We start from the raw sequence: 20,071 nt of genomic DNA on the forward strand, positions 1-20,071 counted from the left end.
CTAACTTATAATGCTCATTCACAGTCAGTGCAGAATCAATGGGCTAAATGGCCTCCTTCTGCACTATAACAATTCAATGATTCTGTGAACCTGCCTCCACCACACTAACTGCTATCCTCCTGGCTTGATTGGGAGTGAGTGAACATAGAACATAGAACAGTACAGCACAGAACAGGCCCTTCGGCCCTCGATGTTGTGCCGAACAATGATCACCCCACTTAAACCCACGTAACCCGTATACCCGTAACCCAACAATCCCCCCATTAACCTTACACTATGGGCAATTTAGCATGGCCAATCCACCTAACCCGCACATCTTTGGACTGTGGGAGGAAACCGGAGCACCCGGAGGAAACCCACGCGCACACGGGGAGGACGTGCAGACTCCACACAGACAGTGACCCAGCCGGGAATCGAACCTGGGACCCTGGAGCTGTGAAGCATTGATGCTAACCACCATGCTACCTTGGGTCCGTTTTAATGCGGCACACCCTTGCTATCAATAAGCAGCTGAGCCTGTTTGGGCCAATCAGATGCCTGGGGACTCAGGCTTGGTGTGTTACAGATAGAGGATCATTTTTGCACTTAAGGGTGGGTGGACCGAGATCTAGATCGTGCCAATCCACCCAGCGGGAATAACTCCGTGCTTCCCTCCCAAAATTACACCAACATGTTTCAAGAGGATCACGCCGCTATTTTCATTATAGTCCAAATTTTAAAATTCCATTCCTGATCTCAAACATATAACCTAAATTGACTTCTCAATGTTTTCCTGCTAATAAGATCCAATTGTTATCATTGAAAATGAACGGGAGGGGTTTTCTGGTCACTCCACAACCAAGAATGACCGATTCACAGAAAAATTGAATTGCCATCGGGAACGCAGCCCATCAGAGATGGAGAATCGCGGAGGCCTTGGAGAGTACCAGGCCAGGCCCGCTAATGATATGCAAATGGTGCCTACTGTACGTGCAGAATGAAACGCATTGACGCCGTTTGAGGTGATGGAGAATCGTGATTTGACGTTAAATCGGCTCCTGCTGCGATTTTAACGTTGGAACCTCTTCTCCGCCTAATCGCATTTCCCGATTTTGGCATTGGCTAACGGAGAATCTCGCCCCATATTATTATGGGCTAGGGTTTAGAGAACACCAAAGTATATCATGGAGTTCACCTGACCTACAACTTTTAATAGATTTTGGTTAGAAGGAGCATACTTCCAGGTGTTATGCAAGAGGTCTTAAGCATTTTTAAACAAAACTATGCTTATTCTATGAATCCAGTTAACATTTTACAAACACACAGTAAATATCTCATCAACTACCAACACTGATACCTCCCCCCCCCCCCCCCCCCCCCCCCCCCCCCATAGATACAGTACTGTATAGGTAACCCTAAGTAACTTTCCTAACAACATCCATATGACAAACACGCTTTTTTCCCCACACATAAACACTAGGTTTGCATTCCTTACAGAAACAGGTATTACTTTGAAATTATCAAGTGATCTGGAGACATTCTTTAGCCTGCAGAGAGAGAGACCAAACTACACCTCCTTGGTTTGAATGTAGCTCCCCAAATGAAAAGCGAAAGTAAGACTCAGAGCCAAAAACAGCTTCCAGCTCAAAACAAAAGTAAAAAGCAGAGCCAGAGCCCAGCTCCACCCACACAATGACATCACTACAGCCACTGGAGAAGACAAACAATTCTTAAAGTGACATTCCCATGAAAATCTTCAAGAGAGGCTGCTCTGATGTTGCAGATCCCAGGACCTCCTGTAAGGCGATAACAGAAACAAAATAAGCAAGCAATTGTTTCACACATAGAGGAGCAGAAATCTGTAATTATTTTCCCTCAAAAGGTCATGGATGGCGTATATTTCAGTATTGAAATAAATAGATTTTCATTAGTTAACAGGACCAAGAGATCTGAAACTAAGGCAAGTAAATGGACGTAAGATACAAATCACACTGAGGGAGCTAGGCCTTTTCTCTTTGGAGCGGAGGAGGATGAGAGACGACTTAATAGAGGTTTATAAGATGATGAGGGGGATAGATAGAGTGGACGTTCAGAGACTATTTCCTTGGGTGGATGTAGCTGTTACAAGGGGGCATAACTATAAGATTCAGGGTGGGAGATATAGAAGGGATGTCCGAGGTAGGTTCTTTGCTCAGAGAGTGGTTAGTGTGTGGAATGGACTGCCTGCTGTGATAGTGCAGTCGGACACCAGGAACTTTCAAGCAGATATTGGATAGGCACATGGAGCACACCAGAATGATAGGGAGTGGGATAGCTTGATCTTGGTTTCGGACAATGCTCGGCACAACATCGAGGGCCGAAGGGCCTGTTCTGTGCTGTACTGTTCTATGTTCTATCAGGTAATCAGCTGAAGCAGCTGAATGGGTTACTCCTGAAACTCTGCTGTTGGAAATTTTGCTAATATGCAAATTGGCTGCACATTCTGCCTATGAAACATGAGAAACTGCCTTCAAAAACAATCATTGGTACCAAAGCACTCTCAGAAATGCTGAGGATTAGGTAGTGTTATGTAAATGCACTTTCATCCTTCCTTCATTATGGGATTGCACAGAGGGCAAATCTGACTGAATTCTCCTGAATAGGAGCAGATTTTGTTAAGCTTCACTACCATTTATCGAGAGACCTACGAAATGAAATATATATATTTTTTAGTATTTTTGAGTCTTTGCTTCTCACATTCCCACTGGTTGTCTTCTACATTGATGAGATACATTCTCTCTGATTCTCATTACCGACAATTGAGATTCAGCATTGTTCAGCATCCCAAATGAACATTTAATCAAACTAAGCAGTGATCCAGTTTTAATTATATTTTTCATTATGAATACTGTGTGCCCAGCAGAGCAGACAAACTTTTAAAACATCTCCAGCTTAACACTGTTGAAGCAAATTGAAGCACGGTGGAAAAAGGCTTATCAAATTGCAGCGATAATAATGCATAGTTTGAATGGTTTAAAAAATGTGTTTTGAAAAAAGCATAGCATAGATGATCCTTGTACTCATATTGTGAAAGATATTTTACTGGCCACTTTGCCCTCCATGGCACTTTGTGAATTAAATTTTCTTTTTAAATAACTAAATCACAAATAAAAAGCTAGTAATCAGAAGCTTAGTTGGACTTCCAGAACAATCCAACAAATTAATTCATATCCTTTAAGGATGCCTGCCTTCCTTCGCCGACCTGGTTTATGCATGAATTAAATGGCACGGTAGCACAATGGTTAGCACTGTTGCTTCACAGCAGCAGGGGCCCAGATTCGATTCCCACTTGGGTCACTGTCTGTGTGGAGTCTGCACCTTCTCCCCGTGTCTGCGTGGGTTTCCTCCGGGTGCTCGGATTTCCTCCCACAAGTCCCGAAAGACGTGCAGTTAGGAAATTTGAACATTCTGAATTCTCCCTCTGTGTACCCAAACAGGTGCCGGAATATGGCGACTAGGGGCTTTTCACAGTAACTTGATTGCAGTGTTACTGTAAGCCTACTCAGAACAGAACAGTACAGCACAGAACAGGCCCTTCAGCCCTCGATGTTGTGCCGAGCAATGATCACCCCACTCAAACTCACGTATCTACCCTACACCCGTAACCCAACAACTCCCCCTTAACCTTACTTTTTAGGACACTACGGGCAATTTAGCATGGCCAATCCACCTAACCCCGCACATCTTTGGACTGTGGGAGGAAACCGGAGCACCCGGAGGAAACCCACGCACACACGGGGAGGACGTGCAGACTCCGCACTGACAGTGACCCAGCCGGTAATCGAACCTGGGACCCTGGAGCTGTGAAGCATTTATGCTAACCACCATGCTACCGTGCTGCCCACTAAGTTAGACAATAGAACATAGAACAGTACAGGCCCTTCAGCCCACGATGTTATGCCGACCATTTATCCTAATCTGAGATCAACCTAACCTACACCCCTTTAATTTACTGTTGTCCATGTGCCTGTCTAAGAGTCGCTTAAATGTCCCTAATGACTCTGACTCTACCACCTCTGCTGGCAGTGCATTCCACACACCCACCAGTCTCTATGTAAAGAACCTTCCTCTGACATCTTCCCTTTACCTTCCTCCAATCACCTTAAAATCATGTCCCTTCATGACAGCCATTTCCACCCTGGAGACAAGTCTCTGGCTATCCACTTTATCCATGCCTCTCGTCACCTTGTGCACCTTTATCAAATCACTCATCTGCCTTCTTCGCTCCAGTGAGAAAAGCCCTAGCTCCCTCAACCTTTCTTCATAAGACATGCCCTCCAGCCCAGGCAGCATCCGGGTAAATCTCTGTACCCTATCCAAAGCATCCACATCCTTCCCATAATGAGGAGACCAGAACTGGACACAATATTCCAAGCGTGGCCTAACTAGAGTTTTATAAAGCTGCAGCAAAACCTCGTGGCTCTTTACCTCAATCCCCCTGTTAATGAAAGCCAACACACCAGATGCCTTCTTAACAACCCTATCAACCAGCGTGGCAACTTTGAGGGATCTATGTACGTGGACCCAAGATCCTTCTGTTCCTCCACTCTTCCAAGAATCCTGCCTTTAAGTCTGCATTCAGCATTCAAATTCGACCTTCCAAAATGAATCACTTCACATTTATCAAGGTTGAACTCCATCTGCCACTTCTCAAGCCAGCTCTGCATCGTGTCAGTGTCCTGTTGTAAACTGCAACAACCCTCAACACTATCTACAACTCCACCAACCTTTGTGTCGTCGGCAAACTTACTAACCCACCTTTCCACTTCCTCATCCAAGTCATTTATAAAAACCACAAAGAGCAGAGGTCCCAGAACAGATCCTTGCGGGACACCACTGGTCACCAACCTCCAGGCGGAATACTTTTCCTCCACTACCACTCGCTCTCTTTTTTCAGCCAGCCAATTCTGTATCCAGACAGCCAAATTTCCCTGGATCCCATGCGCCCTAACTTTCTGAATGAGCCTACCATGGGGAACCTCATCAAATGCCTTACTGAAATCCATATACACCACATCCACTGCCCGATCTTCATCAATTTGTCTCGTCACATCCTCAAATCATTCAATGAGGCTTGTGAGGCATGACCTGCCCCTCACAAAGCCATGCTGACTATCTTTAATCAAACTATGTTTTTCTAAATAATCATAAATCCTGGGCGAAATTCTCCCCCCCCCACGACGGGTGGGAGAATAGCGGGAGGGCCTTCCCGACTTTTTTGACGCCCTCCCGCTATTCTCCCACCCCCCCGCCGAAATCCCGACAAGAATCGCTGCCGCCGTTTTTTTACGGCCGGCAGCGATTCTCAGCTGTTAGAAGGGCCGAAGTCCCAGCCCTTTACGACCTTTTTACGAACGGCAAACACACCTGGTCCTGCCGTTCGTAAAAACGTCGTGACAAACTCGCAAAAAATAAGCATGGCACCGATTGGCACGGCAGTACCACGGCCGTGCCAAGGGTGCCATGGGCCCGCGATCGGTGGGCACCGATCGCGGGCAGCGGGCCCGATGCCCGCGCACTATTTGTCCTTCCGCCGCCCCGCAGTATCAATACGCGGGGCGGCTGAGGGGCAACCCGGCCCGCGCATGCGCGGGTTTCGCGCAAAAACGTGATGACGTCACCCGCGCATGCGCGGGTGGAGTCTTCCCACCTGCGCATGCGCGGCTGACGTCATATGACGCGTCAGCCGGCGCTAACTCCGGCAAGCGGGTTTAACGATTTTCGTTAAGCCCGACTTGTCGGGGCCTCCGACGTCGGGCTGCTAGCCCCGACGGGGGACCAGAATCGGTCCCCCGTCGGGAAGGGGCGCGCTGCCGTAAAACCCGCCCGGGTTTTACGGCAGTTTTACGATTTCTCCCGTTTTGGGAGAATTTCGCCCCCTATCTCTCAGAATCCTTTCCAATATTTTGCTCACCATAGACGTAAGACTGATGGGCCTGTAATTCTCAGGGATTTCCCTATTCCCTTTCTTGAACAGGGGAACAACATTTGCCTCCCTCCAATCATCCGGTACTACTCCAGTGGAGAGTGAGGATATAAAGATCATCGCCAATGGCGCAGAAATCTCCTCCCTTGCTTCCCGTAGTAACCTTGGATATATCCCGTCAAGCCCAGGGGACTTATCTATCCTGATGCTTTTCAAAATTTCCAGCACATCCTTCTTCTTAATATCAACCTGTTCGAGTATATTAACCCAGTTCACACTGTTCTCATGGGCAACAAAGTCCCTCTCTCTAGTGAATACTGACGCAAAGTATTCATTTAGGGCCTCCCCCATCTCCTCAGACTCTAGGCATAAGTTTCCTCCACTACCCTTGATCGGCCCTACTCTCACTCTGATCATCCTCTTATTTCTCACATAAGCGTAGAACGCCTTGGGGTTTTCAAAAGGGTTTGTACAATTGTGTACAATAATCCCTGCGTCTCCTTGCCATTGATTCAGTCCCCTTGAAGCCTCCTGGTTTCCGACAATCATAGGAAAAGGAAACCTGCTGCTGATTACCACCCGATCCCCTCCTCAGCTGGTGAATTGTGTTTGAACAGCCCCTGCAGGAAACATAGCAAGGGCACATAATGCACCCTGGGTTGGGAGACTTCAGTGTCCATCACCAAAGGTGGTAGCACTGAGTTGGCCAAGAATATAGATAGATGCCTGACAGGGCTTTCAGCAGATGTGAAGAGAAATAGCACAAGAAAACATTGTACTTGACTGCATCCTCATCAGCCTGCTGTTTCAGATATATCTGTTCACAACAGTACTGGTAGGAGTTACCATTGCACTGTCCTTGTGGAGACCAATTCCCATATTCACACAGGGAATACTCTACATCATGCTGAATAGAACTACCATGATGAGAAATGGGATAGGTGAAGGATAGATCTTGCATCTCAAAACCCATGAGGCACCATGGACCATCAGCAACAGATGAATTGTATTCAAACACATTCTGCAACCTAATCTTCTAGTATTTCTCTCACTCTATCATTGCCATCAAACCAGACAGCCTCCCCTGCTTCAATGAGGAGTGCACTCCAGAAACAGCACTATGAATACCTGAAATTGAGGTACCAATGTGGTGCAACTACAACACAAGATTGCATTTATGCTAAATAGTGAAAGCAAAATCCTATGGGCAAAGCTCAGTGATCCATTCCAATGGATTAGAGAAAAGACATGTTGATCTTCCACATCCAGTCACAAATGTTGGTGGCCAATTAAACAATAAAGAAGAGGAAGCTTCATGAATAGCTCTGTCCTCAACAATGGCAGATGTGAGTGCAAAAGGCAACTAATCCTTGCAACCATCTCCAGTCAGAAGTGCTGAGCGTATGACCTTTATGGCCTGCTCCTGATGTCCACACTCTTATTGATGTCAGTTCTGTCAATTTGATTCCCTTCACATGACAGCAAGAAATCATTGTGCACAGTGGATGCCCCAACAATATCCCAACTAAAATGAGGAAGATTTGCATTGCAGAACTAACCACGCCTCTGACAAGCTGTTCCTGTACAGAAAACAATGTCACAATGTGAAAATTTACCCAGGTAAATGCCATGTACAAAAGAAGGGCAAATCCAACCTATCCAGTTACTGTCCGATCCGTGCAGTCAATCATCACTACAGTGATAGAAGTAGGAGCAACAGAGGGGCCGGGAGGTCGGAGGGCATCCTGGCGCAAGCAAACATCTGACCCCCCCCAGACGGGTCCCGGGTTCCTGGAGTTACCACACCCACCCATAGACCCGATGCAGTCACCAAACCAGGGATGATCGAAGGGGGTGACGGCCACTTGTGGCGGCTGCAGACGCAGGTGGAGGAGTGCACCTGCGTCCAGGAGCTGGGAGTGGTGCCGGTCATGCGTGCCACCCAGGTCGAAACCGCACAGGTGGCATCCACGGTGGAGGCAATGGGTGCAACGGTGTCAGACATGGGGAGCAGTATGCAAGGCCTCGGGCGTTCTGTGCAGGCGGCGTCTGTGGCCCAGGACATGGCTGCCATCTCACAGGAAGCCATGAGCCAGAGCCAGCGGCAGATGGTAGAGGCGCTCAATGCCGTGGCCCAGTCTCAGCAGTCCATGGCCTAGTCACTGCAGGCATCGGCCCAGTCTCAGCAGACCATCACTGAGGGCATCGGCGCCATTGCCCATGTGCTGTCCAGCGTCGCCCAGACACAGACAGGGATGGCCAACTCCCTGAGCTCCACTCTTGTCGATACCAGGGCGGGCCTCCAGGACTGGCAGTGCCAGGTGTCAAGGGAGCATTGGATGGCCGGTCCATTCTCACCTCCGACCCATGTAGAGGCCCGGGGGCCATTGGGCACCCCGAGGGAGGAGGAGGTGCTGGGGCCTGTCCCGGGTCCCCCTGTCGGGGCGGTCCCGAAATACCGCGGCACCTCGGACTCCCCCCCCCCCCCTTCCGTCCCAGGTGCATCTGGTGGGCAATGGGTAGGACAGGCTGGCAGCTCACTATCCTCGTCACCCGAGCTGCAGCCTGGCCCATCTAGGCCGGGCCACCCCAAGAAACGGCCGCCAAAGGGATCCCGAGTCACAGGGCAGGAATCACAGGAGTCCACCTCCAGTTCTGCTGTAACGTCTGGGGAATCACCTAGGCGTAGTCAAAGGGCCCGTAAGGCCAAACAATTAGGCACTGAGTAAGTTGGCACGGGTGCAGGGCACAGACGAGTTATAGGGGCGAGGGCACATGTATGGACTGTTTGTCATTAAAATCACTTTCACACATCTAATCTGCCTTTGTGCTCTGTCAGAAGCATGCGGGGGTTTGGTGTGAGGTGAGCGCCAGTTGCGTGTGAGGGGTGGTCTTACGTCAGTCCAGGTGAGTGTGACCCCCCGTCCCCCCTCGCCGCCCTCGCCATCCCCCTGGACAGAGGACGGGACCATGCGCTGCAGTGTCACGGTCGCATGCAGGTGGAGGGTGGTAACATGGCCGTGGGTCAGACATTGTCCAACGATGTAGAGCCCAGCTTATCGCAGAGCATGTCGTTATCATCCTCCATGGCCTGCAATAGACACGCTTCTACCGGCGACCGTGTGAGCCTGGCCCGTCGTGCCGCAGGTGGATTTGCAATGGAGGGGTGGTGTGCATGCGGGTGGGGTGAGGGTGGTTGGTGGTGGGTGGGTGGCGAGGGTGTGAGGGTGTTGGTGGTGGATGGGTGGGGGGGTGAGGGTGTTGGTGGTGGGTGGGTAGGGGGGGGTGAGGGTGGTCGTCTGGTGCCGTGGTGTGCAGTCTGTGCCCATACTAGGCGATTCTCACTCCCCCCTAGTCAGTGAACCGAGCGGCTATCAGACTGTCCCATGCCCGTTGGCCCAGCTGGTAATGGTGGGCAGCATCCCACCCATGTCCAGCCCGTCTGTCCTGACTATTGCGCCTATTCTCCACATCTGGGGAGGACTGCGCCTCGTCCTGCTGCCCCTCCACTCCCTCCTCTTCTGCCTGCGGCACATCGCCCCTCTGCTGGGCTATGTTGTGCAGTACGCAGCACACCGCAATGATATGGCCGACCCTATCTGGCAGGTACTGGAGGGCCCCTCCAGAGTGGTCCAGGCACCTGAAACGCAATTTTAGCAGGCCAAAGCACCTCTCTATCACAGCCGCGAGATGCAGGACAGATCCCCATTCGGTGCCTGGAATGACCCCATCCTCCACCTCATCACAGGTGGGCGAGTTGTAAATGTGCAGAGCCGGAAGAGAGCAATCTTTGGTGCGTCTGAGGCAGCTTCCAGGTCCCTGGCTTCGAGGTACAGCTGGAAGCGCTGTTTGAAAAGTTTCCAGTTCGAGCCCAGATTCCCTGCAATGTGGAGAGGTGGCGGCGGGCGAACGGAGTCCATTCTGTAGCATGACGCGAGACTGGTGGAAGGCAGATCACTGAAAGGTAGGTCTCAGATGTGTGAGCATCCCTCAACCCCTGGTATCACGAAGTGTTGGCTAGTGTGGACTTGAGAGATGAACAGACACTTCCAACACTGATGAAGTTTCAACTCAATTTTATTAAGTACTTCTAACTAACTAACACACGATGACTGTGGGTCTAAATGATGCTAACTTAAACTAGAGGCCTAATCCTTGTCCGAACCAGTTGATTTTCTCAGCACGTGTTGTAAGTCTGTGCTGGGCTGGATGAGTTCTTGTTACACTCAGAGGCAGCACCCAGAATGAGCGGGAACCGTGGTGCCCTCTGCCTTATAGTGTGTGTATTCTAACTGGTGATTGACTGCGGTGTTTGTACATGTTGATTGGTCCCAGTGTATGTCCATCAGTGTGTGTCTGCACCATGATATACTGGTGTATATTATGACAGATACCACCACAAGGTTCAACCGGCTATCGATCAAAGAGCCAAACACCAGTTAGTTAGTTCAAGGTCAAGGGTACTTTATTTACCCACAATTAGTCATGCAACATAAACACTACCAGTTAACTACACCTATCGACTAAGACAACCTGTACTTAACTTCAGGCACCCGACTTAGGCCAGAGGAACAGTGGCCGCTGTTCGATTCTGGATCTATCGAGTCTGGAGAAGTAACTGCTGCTCAGCTGGGCTCATCCGTCTGGTAGCGGGCGTTGAGTTTGGACTTGCTTCTGGTGTTGCTGCACTTGGAGATGGTCGTAGCCGGGGCGCCAGGTCCAAGAGAGGACGAATATATGGCGGACTCTCTTCTTATACTTGGGAGTTTTCGCGCTCTTTTGGAGGGTCCTTCAGTTTGGACCCCACTAATTGGGCGATCCCTGATCACTATGTTTGATTTCTAGCCAATGAATGGGCGGGTGCCTGGATGGCTGGGCGTGTCCCAAGTGGTCACTGACCCCGTTGTTTGCATTTCCCTTGAGCAGGGAATGGCGCCGAAATGTCTGGGACTGTACCGGTCGCTCGAGTACCAGTCCTTTGTCTTGGTGAAGATGGGCCATCGAATGCTAATCGGCCCCATTAAAATGCTAATTGGTCAGAGTTTCGATACCGTCTGGACTCCTTGCTTGCAAATATACATTTCAGGCTCTGAGCCTGCCTGAATCTTGCTTTGTCCATTTTACCCGTTAGGCTTTGGGAGTTTCTTGTGTTCCTGGTTGTAAGTGGCCATCCCAGATGGCTACAATATAACATAGAATGTGCCAAATTAGAAAACCATCAGACAGACAATGAGGGGTGGCACGGTAGCATAGTGGTTAGCATTGTTGCTTCACAGCACCAGGGTCCCAGGTTCGATTCCCGCTTGGGTCACTGTCTGTGTGGAGTCTGCACATTCTCCCTACGTGGGTCTGCGTGGATTTCCTCCGGGTGCTCTGGTTTCCTCCCACAAGTCCTGAAAGACGTGCTTGTTAGGTGAGTTGGACATTCTGAATTCTCCCTCTGTGTAACCGAACAGGTGCTGGATTGTGGCGACAAGAGGATTTTCACAGTAACTTCATTGCAGCGTTAATGTAAGCCTACTTGTGACAATAATAGATTATTATTATATTATCAAGCTGACTTCTGCTAGATGTTTATGTTAGCTGGTGTAAAGCAAGATACTGCAGAAAAACAGAAGGTTTACACGATAAAAATGCATTTTCTACTTTCCATCCCCTTGACTACAATGGATGCTGCATTGCAGCCAAGTTAAACATTGGACTGGTGTGGTCTGAATGGGACATTGCACATACACACAAAGCCATATTGCAAATGGCATTTTTGGATAGACTGACTAACTGAAGTAACGCCTGTTTCCAATGAAGCACAAGTCTCAAAATAGGGAATGAATGATGCTGACATTAACTGAGCAAGTACCGTAATTTCCAGACTATAAGCCACTACTTCTTTCCCACGCTTTGAACCTCGCGGCTTATACAACGACGCGGCTTATTTATGGATTTTTCCCGCTTTCACTAAACCAATGAAATTGCGTAACGGGTTAAGGTAAAACAATGTAACTTTTTAGTTTACTGTTTAGATTAAATCGAGCGCGCTCAAACATCCCATCATTCTGATTACGGTAGTCATTTTGTCACCCTCATCATGGCAAAGACACGGAGAAATGCATATGATGCAGCTTTCAAGTTGAAGGCGATCGATCTGGCTGTTGGAAAAGGAAATAGAGCTGCTGCACTAGAGCTTGGTCTTAATGAGTCGATGATAAGACGTTGGAAACAGCAGCGTGAGGAATTGACTCAGTGCAAAAAGACAACTAAAGCTTTCAGAGGGAAGAAAAGCAGATGGCCCGAACTAGAAAATGAGCTCGAAGACTGGGTCAACATGCAGAGAGCAGATGGCCGAGGTGTTTCAACTGTACAGATCCGACTGAAAGCCAAAACAATCGCCACCGCAATGAAGTTTGAGAATTTTAGAGGTGGACCATCGTGGTGTCTCAGATTTATGAGACGTAAAGGCCTGTCCATCAGGGTACAGACGAGTTTGTGTCAGCAGCTCCCTCCCGACTACGAGGAAAAAATTTCAAACTTCCGCAAATTCATTGATGCCAAGATAGCGGAGCATTCCATTGGCCCGCACAATATCATAAATATGGATGAGGTTCCTCTGACGTTTGACCTGCCTCTCACTCGGACTGTCAACAGGAAAGGTGAATCATCCGTCATGCTGAAAACAACTGGGCATGAAAAAACGCACTTCACCTGTGTTCTGAGTTGCACGGCATCGGGAGAAAAGCTTCCACCGATGGTGATTTTTAAACGCACGACGATACCAAAAGAAAAATTCCCTACAGGAATTGTTGTGAAAGTCAACAAGAAAGGATGGATGACGGAAAGCCTAATGCATGAATGGTATACGGAGTGCTACGGCAAGCGACCGGGAGGATTCTTTCACAGGAACAAGGCATTGCTCGTTTTGGACAGCATGAGATTCTGTGAAAGAAGCCATCAAGAGGACAAACTCAATTCCAGCTGTGATTCCTGGGGGCACAACAAAGTATTTACAGCCACTCGACATCAGTTTAAATCGTGCATTTAAGGTGGCGCTTCGTGTTCAGTGGGAGGCTTGGATGACAAGTGGGGAGAAATCCTTCACTAAAACGGGCCGCATGCGAAGAGCAACTTATGGTCAAGTCTGCCAGTGGGTCCTGACAGCGTGGAGCATTGTTTAAAAATCCACTATCATCAACGGGTTTCGAAAAGCTGGATTGCTGCGTGTTGAAGAGGGCAGCATGAGCTCAGCGGGAAATTTGCCTCCGGATGAAAGTGATGAGAGCAACAATGAAAACAAACCAACATCGGATGAAGCAATTCTGAGGCTATTCAACTCTGACACCGAAGGAGATGACTTCAGTGGTTTCAGTGCACAAGAGGAGGATAGTGACTGTGATCACCTGGGTTGGTGATATCTTGATTACGATCAGTAATAAAAGACTTCTTTTTACACATGATTTATTTATTTTTAATGTTTCAAACTGATGATTCTATGTTAATCTTAAGAGCTTAATCGGATTGATTTCGCTCCACAGTGACCAATGACTTTCTTGGTAGGCTATTCTTTACCGCTAATTTTTTATTTTTGTTACAAGCCGTATTTCGTTAAAGCCTGTGTAAAGCTCATTTGTTTCAATGTACCGGTAAGCACCTGTGGCTTATATACGTGTGCGGCTTATTTATGTTCAAAATAATTTTTTTTTAAAAAAATCAGTGGGTGCGGCTTATAATCAGGTGCGCTTTATAGTCCGGAAATTACGGTAGTTAAATCAGAACAAAAAGCTGTCTTTGTCACCAAATAACAACCAAGTAAAGATACCGATATACTTTTCATTGCAAAAGATGATCTTGGAGGTCAAGTTATTCAGTGATCTGGGACGGCATGGTGGCACAGTGGTTAATGCTGCTGCCTCACAACGCCAGGGGCCCTGGTACAATTCCAACCTTGGGTAACTGTGTGGAGTTTGCATGTTCTCTCCCGTGTCTGCGTGGGTTTCCTCCGGATGCTCCAGTTTCCTCCCACCATCCAAAGATAGAACATAGAACAGTACAGCACAGAACAGGCCCTTCGGCCCTCAATGTTGTGCCGAGCCATGATCACCCTACTCAAACCCACGTATCCACCCTATACCCGTAACCCAACAACCCCCCCTTAACCTTACTTTTTTATTAGGACACTACGGGCAATTTAGCATGGCCAATCCACCTAACCCGCACATCTTTGGACTGTGGGAGGAAACCGGAGCACCCGGAGGAAACCCACGCACACAGGGGGAGGACGTGCAGACTCCACACAGACAGTGACTCAGCCGGGAATCGAACCTGGGACCCTGGAGCTGTGAAGCATTTATGCTAACCACCATGCTACCCTGCTGCCCCTGCAGGTTAGGTGAATTGGCCATGCTAAATTGCCCCTCAGCATCCAAACGTTTAGACGGGGTTACGGTATTATGGGGATGGGGCAGGGGTGTGGGCCTGATGGGCCAAATTACCTCTCTGTACTGTAGGGGTTCCATGATTAAATCACGGTATAAATATGAACACCTTTTCTGCATCCATACCCGAATCCAAAAAGTTATCTGAAATAATTATCAATTAATCATTTTGTTAATGACATATTTGCATTTGTTTCTTAAGAATTCAATTTTCTATTTTGGATCATAGAATTTACAGTGCAGAAGGAGGCCATTTGGCCCATCGAGTCTGCACTGGCTCTTCGAAAGAGCACCCCACCCAAGGTTAACACCTCCACCCTATCCCCATAACCCAGTAACCCACCCAACACTAAGGGCAATTTTGGACACTATGGGCAATTTAGCATGGCCAATCCAACTAACCCGCACATCTTTGGACTGTGGGAGGAAACCGGAGCATCCGGAGGGAACCCACGCACACACGGGGAGAATGTGCAGACTCTGCACAGACAGTGACCCAAGCCGGGAATCGAACCTGGGTCCCTGGAGCTGTGAAGCAATTGTGCTATTCACAATGCCACCGTGCTGCCCAATAATTTTGCAATATGTCTGTAAATCTTAATTCTTTTTCCTCCAGTCAATATTTCACTAATTGTATGGCTGCTGATTTGTGATGTCTTCCTGAAGTGAATCCATCCCTGTATGCAACCTAACTTAGTTCAGAAATGGGTGCCTGCTCTCCATGGCTTTACTGAGCTCGCTCTTCCTTCACTGGATTGGGAAAAGTAACAAACATAATTGGAAAGCTGATTGCTAACACCATAATTTCAAAGTCTTCTGAGTTTGTATTCAACTTCTAACAATCTGTTCCTTTGGAAAACACGACGAACTTCATTCTGGACAGTATTGTTGTGGGCTTGGTTTATTTGACAAAAGAGAATTCAACTAACTGATGGGCTGCAGTGATGGCAAATCATTCCATGGATGAGAAACTTCAGTTCATAGAATCATAGAATCTATGGCTCGGAGACAGGCCCTTTGGCCAAACTGATCCATGCCAACTAAAAAGCCTACCTAAGCTAACTCCATTGGCCTGCATTTGGCCCAAACACCTCTCAATCTTTCCTGTCCCTGTCCTGGCCCAAATGCCTTTTAAAATTATTTCAAATATCATCATCCAAAATAGAAAATTGTTTCTTGAGAATTCAATGTCCCTGCCTCAACCACTTCCTCCGACAGCTCATTCCACATACGTACCACCCTCTGTGTGAGAAAATGTTCTCCTCAGGTTCCCATTAATTCTTTCCACTCTTAACTTAAACCTATGCCTTCTAGTTCCCGATTCATGAACCCTGGGGGAATAAACAGTGCATTCACCCTATCCATGCCTCTCATGAGCTTTACACCTCTATAAGATCACCCCCTCGGTCTCCTGCGCGCCAAAGAAAAAAGTTCTAGTCTGTCCAATCTCTCCCTATAACTCAGTCCCTTGAGTCCTGGCAACATCCTTGTCAATCTCGTCTGCACTCTCTCCAGTTTAATAACATCTTTCCTGCAGCAAGGTGACCAAAACTGAACACAATACTCCAGGTGCAGTCTCACCAATGTCCTGTGCAACAGCCACATTACTTCCCAACTTCTACTCAATGCTCAGATTGATGAAGGACAGCATGCCAAAAGCCTTCTTCCCTGCCCTATCTACCTGTGACTCCGCCTTTAGTGAACCATGCACCCGAACTCCAAGGTCCCTCTGTTCTACAATACACCCTAAGGTCCTATCATTCACCATGAAAGTCCTACCTTGATTTGACTTTCCAAAATGCACTCACGCTTACCTGTATTGAGCTCCTTTTGCCATTTCTCGGCCCACTTCCTCAGCTGATCAAGGTCCTGCTGCAATTCTTGATAACCTTCCTCACTGTCTACAATACCATCTATTTTAGTGTCATTTGCAAACTTACTGATCATGTCTTGTACATTCTCATCCAATCATTGATATACATACATAGGAGCAGTAGAAGGCCTTTTGTCCCTTTGAGCCTGCTCCGCGATTCATCACGATCATGGCTGATAATCCAACTCAATAGCCTAATCCTGCTTTCTCATTCTCCCCAAGTATTATATCCAGCCACCTCTTGAATATATTTAATGTTTGACCATCAATTACTTCCTGTGGTGATGAATTCCACAGGCTCACCACTCTTAGTGTGAAGAAATGTCTCCTTATCTCTATCCAAAGTGGTTCACCCTGAATCCTCAGACTGTGACTCTTGGTTCTGGACACACTCATTACTGGTAGCATCTTCCCTGCATAGATAATAAACAGCAATGGGCCCAGCACTGACCTCTGAGTCACACCACTAGTCATAGGCTCCAGTCTGACAAGCATCCTTCCACCATTAACCTCTGCCTTTGACCATCAAGCCAATTGTATATCCAATTTTCCAGGACTTCCTGACTTCTATGTGATCTAACCTTCCAGAGCAACCTACCATGTGGACCTTATCAATGGCCTTACTGAAGTCCATATAGGCAACGTCTACTGTCCTGCCCTCTTCAACCTTCCCGGTCACTTCATCAAAGAACTCCAACAAATTTGTAAAATCTGATCTCCCATTCACAAAGGGCAGCACGGTAGCACAAGTGGCTAGCACTGTGGCATCACAGCACTAGGGTCCCAGGTTTGATTCCGCACTGGGTCACTGTCTGTGCGGAGTCTGCACGTTCTCCCCCTGTCTGCGTGGGTTTCCTCCGGGTGCTCCGGTTTCCTCCCACAGTCCAAAGACATGCAGGTTAGGTGGATTGGCCATGATAAATTTCCCTCAGTGACCAAAACGGTTTGGAGGGATTATTGGGTTACGGGGATAGGGTGGAAGTGAGGGCTTAAGTGCAGACTTGATCGGCCGAATGGCCTCCATCTGCACTGTATATTCTATGTTCAAAGCTGTCCTGACTACTCCGAATCAAACCCTATCGTTCCAAATGCCTGTATGTCTCATCCCTCAGAATCCTCTCTAGTAACTCACTCACCACAGATGTTCGGTACACTGTTCTATAATTCCCAGGTTTTTCTTCTTAACTAAGGATTGGATTGGTTTTTTGTCACGTGTACCGAGGTACAGTGAAAAGTATTTTTCTGCGAGCAGCTCAGAGATCATTAAGTACATGGGAAGAAAAGGGAAGAAAAAAAAATACATAATAGGACACCACAACATATACAATGTAGCTACATAAACACTGACATCGGATGAAGCATACAGGGTGTAGTGTTAATGAGGTCAGTCCATAAGAGGGTCATTTAGGTGTCTGGTGACAGTGGGGAAGAAGCTGTTTTTGAGTCTGTTTAGAACATAGAACATAGAACAGTACAGCACAAAACAGGCCCTTCGGCCCTCGATGTTGTGCCGAGCAATGATCACCCTACTTAAACCCACGTAACCCGTATACCCGTAACCCAACAATCCCCCCATTAACCTTACACTACGGGCAATTTAGCATGGCCAATCCACCTAACCCGCACATCTTTGGACTGTGGGAGGAAACCGGAGCACCCGGAGGAAACCCACGCACACACGGGGAGGACGTGCAGACTCCACACAGACAGTGACCCAGCCGGGAATCGAACCTGGGACCCTGGAGCTGTGAAGCATTGATGCTAACCACCATGCTACCGTGAGGCCCCACGGCGTGTTTGTGCGTGTTCTCAGACTTCTGTCTCTCCTGCCCGATGGAAGAAGTTGGAAGAGTGAGTAAGCCGGGTGGGAGGGATCTTTGATTATGCTGCCCGCTTTCCCCAGGCAGCGGGAGGTGTAGATGGAGTCAATGGATGGGAGGCAGGTTCGTGTGATGGACTGGGCAGTGTTCACGACTCTCTCTGAGGTTTCTTGCGGTCCTGGGCCGAGCAGTTGCCATACCAGGCTGTGATACAGTCCGATAGGATGCTTTCAATGGTGCATCTGTAAAAGCTGGTGAGGGTTAATGTGGACATGCCGAATTTCCTGAGTTTCCTGAGGAAGTATAAGCACTGTTGTGCTTTCTTGGCGGTAGCGTCGACATGGGGGCACAACATTTGCCCTCCAGATGTCTGGTACCTCACGTATGGCTAACAATTATGTAAATATCTCAGCCAGGGCTCCTGCAATTTCTTCTCTAGATTCACGCAGTGTTCTTTGATATACCTGGTCAGGGCCAGGAAATTTATCCACTTCCATACATTTTAATACATCCATCAATTCCTCTACTATAATGCGAAATGTCCCCAATATATCGTCACTAACCTTTCGAGGTTCCCAAGTCTTCATGTCTTTCTCCACGGTAAACACAGAGGAGAAATATTCATTGAGAACCTTGCCCATCCCCTGCAGTTCCACATATGTGTCCACTTTGATCCTTGAGGGGTCCTATTCTCTCTCTAGTTATTATTTTTCCTTTAATACACTGAAAGAATCCCTTTGGATTAACCTTAATACTCTCGGCCAAAACCGCCTCATGCCCCCTTTTTGCCCTCCTGATTTCCTTCTTGAGTATAATGTATGCCTTGCAGGCCTCCATGGAATTCCTTCATTCCATCTGCTTGCAGCGGAGCCATGCCTTCTTTTTCCTGACCGAAACCTCAATATGTTATGTCATCCAGGGTTTCCTACTCCAGTCAGCCTTGCCCTTCACCTTAACAGGAGCATATCGACCCTTAACTCTAGCTATTTCACTTTGAAAGGCCTCCCACTTGCCAGAGGTCCCTTTGCCCTCAAGCAAGCGACTTCAGTCAATCCTTGCAAGCTCCTAATTCCATCAAAATTTGCCTTGCCCTAATTTGGAAACTTGCAACTGTGGACTAGTTTTTTCCCTTTCCATAACTATGGTCACTGGACCCAAAGTAGTCCCCCACTGTAACCACCGTCATTTGCCCTGCCCTATTTCTCGAGTAGGACCCTCCACATACTCCCTGAGGAAGCTTTCCTGAAACACACTTAAATTCCACCCCATCTAAGCCCTTAACCACTATGGCAGTCCCAGTCTATGTGAGGAAAATTAAAATCCCTTACTGTGACAACTCTGTTACTCCTGCAAGTCTCCCCAATCTCCCTGCATATTTGTTCTTCTAATTCTCGTGGACTATTTGGGGACATATAGTACAAACCCAAGAAAGTCACCATCCCCTTTTTAATCTTAGTTCCACCCACAAAGCCTCGCTGGATGATCTCTCGGTTATTTCATCTCTGCCTTCTGCCGTGATGCTCCCCCTAATCAAAAATGCTCTCCCCTCTCTCTTTCCTCCACCTCTGTCCCACCTAAAGCACCTGTACCCTGGAACATTAAGCTGCCAGTCCTGTCCCTCCCTGAGCCATGTTCAGCCAAGAGAGTAGATTGGAGAGGTTGGGGGCATTCTTCTTGTAGAGAAGAAGGATAAGGGGAAATTTGACCAAGGTGTTCAAAATCAAGAGGAGGTAAGGGGAAACTGTTCCCAGTCGTAAAAGGGTTGAGAATAATAGCACACATTTAAAGTGATTTGCAAAAGAAGCAAATGTGATGTGAGGAAAATCTTTTACACACAGCAAGTGGTTCACATCTGGAATGCACAGCCTGGAAATGTGGTGGAGGCGGATTCAATTGAGGCATTCAAAAGGGCATCAGATGATTACTTCAATGTGCAGAGGTACGGGGAAAAGCAGGAGAGAGGCAGTAAGTAGAGATGGTTATTTGGAGAGCCGATGCAGACATGATG

The sequence above is a fragment of the Scyliorhinus canicula genome, chromosome 8 (genome assembly GCF_902713615.1).
Source record: "Scyliorhinus canicula chromosome 8, sScyCan1.1, whole genome shotgun sequence".
Taxonomy (NCBI): Eukaryota; Metazoa; Chordata; class Chondrichthyes; order Carcharhiniformes; family Scyliorhinidae; genus Scyliorhinus; species Scyliorhinus canicula.